The following is a 6,855-nucleotide window of genomic DNA, read 5'->3' on the forward strand; positions in this document are numbered from 1 at the left end:
GCAAGGAAGTAGAGAGAAGAGAAAGAGTCTAAGTGACCAAGTGTGTCTTTGGGTCGTAGAGTAGGAGAAGGCTCTGCAGCTGAGTGCGCAGAGGCCTAGTAGTCCGCAGCTGAGTGCGCAGACCCCTGCAGGTGAGTGCACAGGGCGGAGTCGAGTCTGTAATCGAGGAAGAAATTAATAAAGAGAAGTTTTTTTACCAATTTGTGTATCTATTCTTGGGTTAATGCATGTTTGATATAAATTGCAAATATATTGTTTATTTACTCCGTGCACATGTATAAATGGTTTATATTGTTAATTATAACTTAAAGCATGCAAGTAGGCTAATTTAATCAACTAACAGTAGAATATTGGTGAAGTATTGGGAAATAACACAGAAACGCACGTTCAACCCTTGAGTAGGGTTGCGCAAAGGCAGTATCTCAGGCTACAAGGTACCGAAGAGTGCGAAGCAACTTGTGCGTAGGGTCGAAACGCAAAACACTTGAACTCAACAGACACCTCCAGGGTGCAGAAGCCTGGTTCTAGTACCCTCCCATACTACTTCAGGTGAGACCTCAGTCCACGCTCCGCGTACTGTTGCGGAAAGGGCCAGTAGTACCGAGATTTGTTTGGTTAAATCAACCCTGAACCTAGATCAGGCCCCAATAAGCCAAAAGATACATAGCGAGAGAGAGGAGGGGAGATGGATAAGGGGAGACATAGGGATAGGGAATGAAAGTTGTAGAGAGATATAGAAAGGGATTAAAAGCGGGTTGGGGGGGGGGGAGGAGAAGATAGGGATAAGGAAAGAGATATAGAAGGAAAAAGAGTGGGGGCTATAGAGGAAGTGTTTGTTAGAGAGAGAGAAAGAGAGAGGATTTCCATACCATGCTCTCACATGGTAAGGAGATGCGTAACATTTAGAAAATTTTCCATCAAAGATATTTAACATATTTACCTATGTATATGATATTTGTGTGTGTGCAAAACTAACTAGACTTTTCGCTAGATATTGGTGTGAGTTGAGTTGAAGTAGATTACTTAATCAATTATAATGGCAATGGCTAGGGAAGAAGGGGAAAAGAAATTGGGACTAGATATTATACATGTTTGTAGTATTCCCAAAACTATTATAGGATTTATGGTGATGGTAAGCCAATTTTGATGTGGTCTCCTCCTTTCTTGAGGTCATGCTCAATGAATTCTTTGAAAAGATGGTAAAGTAATAATTGTTCTTATTCCCACTCTTTTCCTTCACTTAATTATTCATAAATATTAGTTTCCAACTATTAGGTATTCAACTTCAATATTAGTGCTTGTCATTACAATTATGTATTTATCTTCTATATTAGTGCCCAATAATTGTTTCTTACAATTTGGTTAGTAGTTAACATAACATTTTCTATATGTGCATGTCATATTACTGTGTGCATGCATATTCTATGATCTACATGGTCATGGCCTGTGAGAATGTATGCAAATGCATGCCTCATAGACACATCTCATATATTACAAAATATTACTAAAATTTATTCAAAACATGTTTGTTTTTTTGCCTTATGTTAGGACATATATGAGTGAAGTTAATAAGGATAAAACTAATGAATTTATTCAATAAAGGGTGGGGGATAGGAGGGATAGAGAGCGGGGGGTTGGGACATATAGGGATAGAGATAGAAAGGGATAAGGGAATGAGTATAAATAGATGAAATTTGGGAATGGGAGAGAGAAAGTGATATAGTATTGGGTTATTCTAGATGTTTAAAATGGGATTCCTAAGGAAAATAATAAAATAAGAGTTATGAATTTTTAAAGAAAAAGAAATGAAACTACTTTTTTATTGTAATTTTTGTTGATCTACTTATAGGTTGTTAGGTCCCTATAATACTAGTTATTACCCCACTACTATTGTAGTTGTATCCCTTATTAATATTGTTGTGCCCCTATTTTCCCCATATTGTTCTTATTGTGCCCCATAGAATCCCTCTATTGTTATTTTTGTGCCTTTATATTATTATTGTTAGGTTGGCTGGGTTATATTGTGACTCCTTAGACTCTTATGTATAGAAAGGAGGTTTTGTCATTTGAATCATCAAAGAATCATTCATTTGTGTAATGTAAAGGAGGTTGCCCCCTCGAAGAGGCTGAATTCTAAGGCGTTGATCTATCTTTTCTATCTTTTTGTGAGTTGGTTTCATAACATTTGGTATCAGAGCTTTGGATTCTAGGGTTTCACTGCTCCAAATAGGTCATCGTGGAATTTTCGCTATAACTTTTTTCTGTGACGTTTCAAAAGTGAAAAAAAAACCCATTTGAGATGAAATCGCACTGAACCTCGGGTCTGAATTTCAAAGCTTTTCGTGCTATATTTGCAGAGATATGATCTGAGGAAGTTGGTATTTTTGCAAACTCCTGAATTACATTCCAAACAGGTGACCTGGAGAAAATCGTCATAACTTTCTCTCTGAGCATCGGATTGAAATTTCGTAAGAAGGTATAGAAAGAGGACGATTTGTAGTTTCTTGTATATATTTTTCAGAGCCAAAGGTCGAAACAGGGACATGTGGCATGTCGTACAAGTTTGCTCTATTGAACTAGTCTATAATCATGTCACTGTGGGAGATTTGGCATAACTCTTCCTTGGAGAATCCAATTTGGATCAGACTGGTGGCATTGGAAAGAGGACACAGAGGGCTACTGCAGGTCGCAATTTTAGAACTGGATGATCTGAAATTACAGAGATACATTAGAGGCAATATCGAGCTCCTACAAAGTGAAAAAAGGTGTGTAGATTTTTTTTATTTTTGCTTAAGCTTGGTTTGAAAAATTATTTTGAATGAATTCAAAGGGCATAGTAGAGCATTATTATCAATAACTGATGCCCCGAGGAAAGAAAATGCAAACACCTAGTAAGCAACCTGAAAGCTCTAGCATGACTCATGAAGAAGAGGAAGAAATGCTACATGATATATCAAAATTACAAGACCAAGTGCAACAAATGTCACTCTCACAAAAGCTAACAGAAGCTAAGATAAATGGCGTGGAATCTAAGATAAAGGGTGTGGAAGCTAAGATGAATGGCGTGGAAGCTAATATGGACAATTTGAAGATAGATTTGAAGACAGGCATGGCAGATTTGAAGACAGATTTGACAAATTTTCTACAAGAAATGCTTACTAATGGTGAAAGGGTAGTAAAGGAAACTCATGATGTGAACAAAAGAAATGTTAGTCATGATTTCATAGACTCTAATGTTGGATCGAAGACCCACCATATTCCAAAAATCGATATGAGGAAGTTTTATGGCAAGGATCCTGCAACATGGATATTACAGATGGAGCAATTTTTTGATCTCAATAATGTGAAAAACACACAAAAGGTATGTATTGCAACTTTATATTTGGAACCAAATCAGTTTGTATGGTATCAATGACTTTGCTCTCATAAACAAATTATCACTTGGGCAATTTTTACGGAAAAATTGACAGCACATTATGAGGATACAAAAAGCAACACTTTTTTTAGCCAATTGATAAGTCTCAAACAAAAGGGTTCAATAATGGAGCACATTGAGGAGTTCCAAAAATTGAACATAAGGGTAAAAAATATTCCAAAGGAGCATAGGATTGATGTGTTCATGGGTACTTTAAAGGATAATATCCAACATGATGTTCACCTTTGGGAACCTGATTCATTAGAGAAGGCATTCAGGTTAGCAAGAAAAATGGAAAGCAAAACTATGGAAACCAGGAAGCATACCACTCACAACTATAAATATGGAAGTGTTGTTGCCCCTAGTCTTCCACAACCTATAAGGTTGACACCACAAAAATTGGAAGAAAAAAGAGCAAAAGGGCTTTGTTACAGTTGTGATAGCAAATACACTAAAGGTCATAAGTGTGCTGAGAAGAAATTATTCTACATAGATTGTGAAGAGGAAGAAGAAAAGGAGCAAGAAAGGTCAGAAGAAGAGGATATACTCCAGGAACAAAGCCTAGATATAGAAGAAATGAATCCGACTATATCTTGTAATGCATTGGCTAGAATTACCACTCCTCAAACCATCAAGATAGAAGGACAAATCAAGAAGAAAAAGGTAATAGTGTTGATTGATTCAAGAAGTACCCACAATTTTATTCATTGTAAGGTAGCAAAAGAATTGAATTGCTTCCTATATCCAGCACCAGAGTGTCAAGTGATGGTTTCAAATGCAGGAACAATAAATTGCTCTAGAAAGTGCCATAATATCAAGCTATCCATGGGAGAATATGTATTGACTAGCCCAATGCTTTCCATTCCAATGGGAGGTGCTGATGTTGTACTAGGAGTCCAACGGCTACAATCCTTAGGTACAATAGCTTTTAATTTTCAAGAACTTTTCATGAAATTTTCTACGGAAGGAAAGGAAGTTGAATTAAGGGGTATTGTAGAGAAACCGGGAAAGATAATCAGCTCTAACGGTATGACAAAGCTTCTAAAAAAGGAACAAAGAGGTGTAATTGCACAATTATGTTCGCTAGATGTTTCCACATCGAAATCATCTATTTCTCCATATCTCCAAAAAGTCTTGGACGATCATTCCAAGGTATTTGAAACTCCCAAAGGTCTTCCACCTATTCATGATCATGATGATGTTATTCATCTGATTCCAGGAAGTGTTCCTCCAAACATCAGGCCGTATAGATATCCCTATGCCAAAAAGAGTGAAATTGAACATATGGTTGCATAAATGCTAGAGGCTTGTATAATTCAACCTAGTCAAAGTTCTTTCTCTGCTCCAGTAGTATTGGTGCACAAGAAGGATGGATCATGGCGCATGTGTCTGGATTATAGGGAGCTCAACAAGCTCACTATTAAAGATAATTTTCCCATTCCTGTCATTGATGAATTACTGGATGAATTGCATGGATCAATTTACTTCACCAAGTTGGATCTTCTTTCAGGATATCATCAAATTAGAATGAAGACTGAAGACATTCTGAAAACAACATTTAGAACTCATGAGGGTCATTATGAATTTTTGGTCATGCCTTTTGGCCTTACCAATGCACCTTCTACATTTCAAGGTTTGATGAATTCCATTTTCAAACACTTCCTTAGAAAATTTTTGTTAGTATTTTTTGATGATATACTAATCTACAGCAAGTCTTGGAAGGATCATGTTGAACATGTTGACAGGGTGCTACAACTATTGGAGGAGAAACAATTATATGCAAAAAGATCCAAATGTTTCTTGGGAGTACAAGAGGTGGAATATCTGGGTCATATTGTATCTCATGAAAGAGTTAAGGTAGACCCTAGCAAAATTAAAGCCATTAAGGAATGGAAAATCCCCACATCCATAAAGAATCTGCGAGGATTTCTCGGGTTGACAGGGTATTATCGCAAGTTTGTTAAGAATTATTGTAGAATAGCAGCACCTCTAACAACATTATTAAAGAAAGATGCATTTTCATGGACTCCAGAAGCAACAAAGGCCTTCGAACATCTTAAAGAGGCAATGTGCCAAGCACCGGTCTTAGCTACACCGGACTTCACAAAAACCTTTTTGTGGAATGTGATGCTTCAGGAAATGGAATTGGTGTTGTTTTAATGCAAGATGAAAGACCCATTGCTTTTGAAAGTCGTCCAATCAAGGGAAAGTTTTTACACAAAGCTATTTATGAGAAGGAAATGTTGGCAATACGACATGCACTTAAGAAATGGCGACCCTACCTAATGGGAAGACACTTCAAGGTAAAAACGGATCATGATAGCCTTAAATACTTTTTAGAACAAAGATTATCCTCTGAAGAGAAACAAAAGTGGGTCACAAAGATGTTGGGTTATGACTTTGAAATCATCTACAAAAAAGGGAAGCAAAATGTGGTGGCAAATGTACTCTCAAGAAAGGATGAGGATGTGGAAGCATTGTTGTGCGCCATTTCTATTATCCAACCAGATTGGATAAACGAAGCAAGGGAGGAATGGAAGAATGATGAAGAAGTGTGGGCACTTATTCGAAAGTTACAACAAGATTCCAATACATCTGATACATTTAGCTGGCAAAATGATTCGTTATGGTACAAAGATTGCTTATACCTCTGTAAGAATTCCCAACTCAAACAAAATATTCTTATGGAATTGCACACTTCTCCCTTAGGAGGGCACTCAGGATTTTTAAAAACTTACCACAGAGTTAAGAAGGAATTTTTTTGGGATGGCCTTAAATCGGATATTCAAAAGTTTGTGGCGGAATGTTTGGTTTGCCAACAAAATAAAGTTGAAACAATTAAGACCCCGGGTCTATTACAACCTTTATCCATTCCAAGCCAATGTTGGGGGAGGTTTCAATGGATTTAATCAGAGGTTTACCCAAGTCTGAGGGAAAGAGTGTCATCATGGTGGTAGTTGACAGACTTACCAAGTATGCACACTTTTGTGCATTATCACATCCATTTAAAGCTAGTACATTTTCTACTGCATTTATGGAAACAATTCAAAAGCTACATGGAAACCCAAAGATTATTGTAAGTGACAGAGATCCCATTTTCACTGGAAATTTTTGGAAGAATTATTTTCTTGTCTCGGTACTCAGTTAGCTCATAGCTCATCTTATCATCCTCAATTTGATGGGCAAACTAAGATAGTAAACAAATGTTTGGAAGGATATCTTCGTTGCTTTGTATCTGATAAACAGACACAATGGGTCAAATGGTTGCCTCTGGCTGAATGGTGGTATAACACTTCCTTCCATACAGCAACAAAAATGACCCCATTTATGGCACTTTATGGATATCAGCCACCATCCATCACACCATATTTAAGAGAAAATTCTAAGGTTTAAGTAGTGGAACATCACATCGAGCATCAACAACAAGTCCTCCAACTCTT

The sequence above is a fragment of the Pinus tabuliformis genome, chromosome 5_2 (genome assembly GCF_031772625.1).
Source record: "Pinus tabuliformis cultivar Carrire ecotype Pingquan chromosome 5_2, CPIR1, whole genome shotgun sequence".
Lineage (NCBI taxonomy): Eukaryota > Viridiplantae > Streptophyta > Pinopsida > Pinales > Pinaceae > Pinus > Pinus tabuliformis.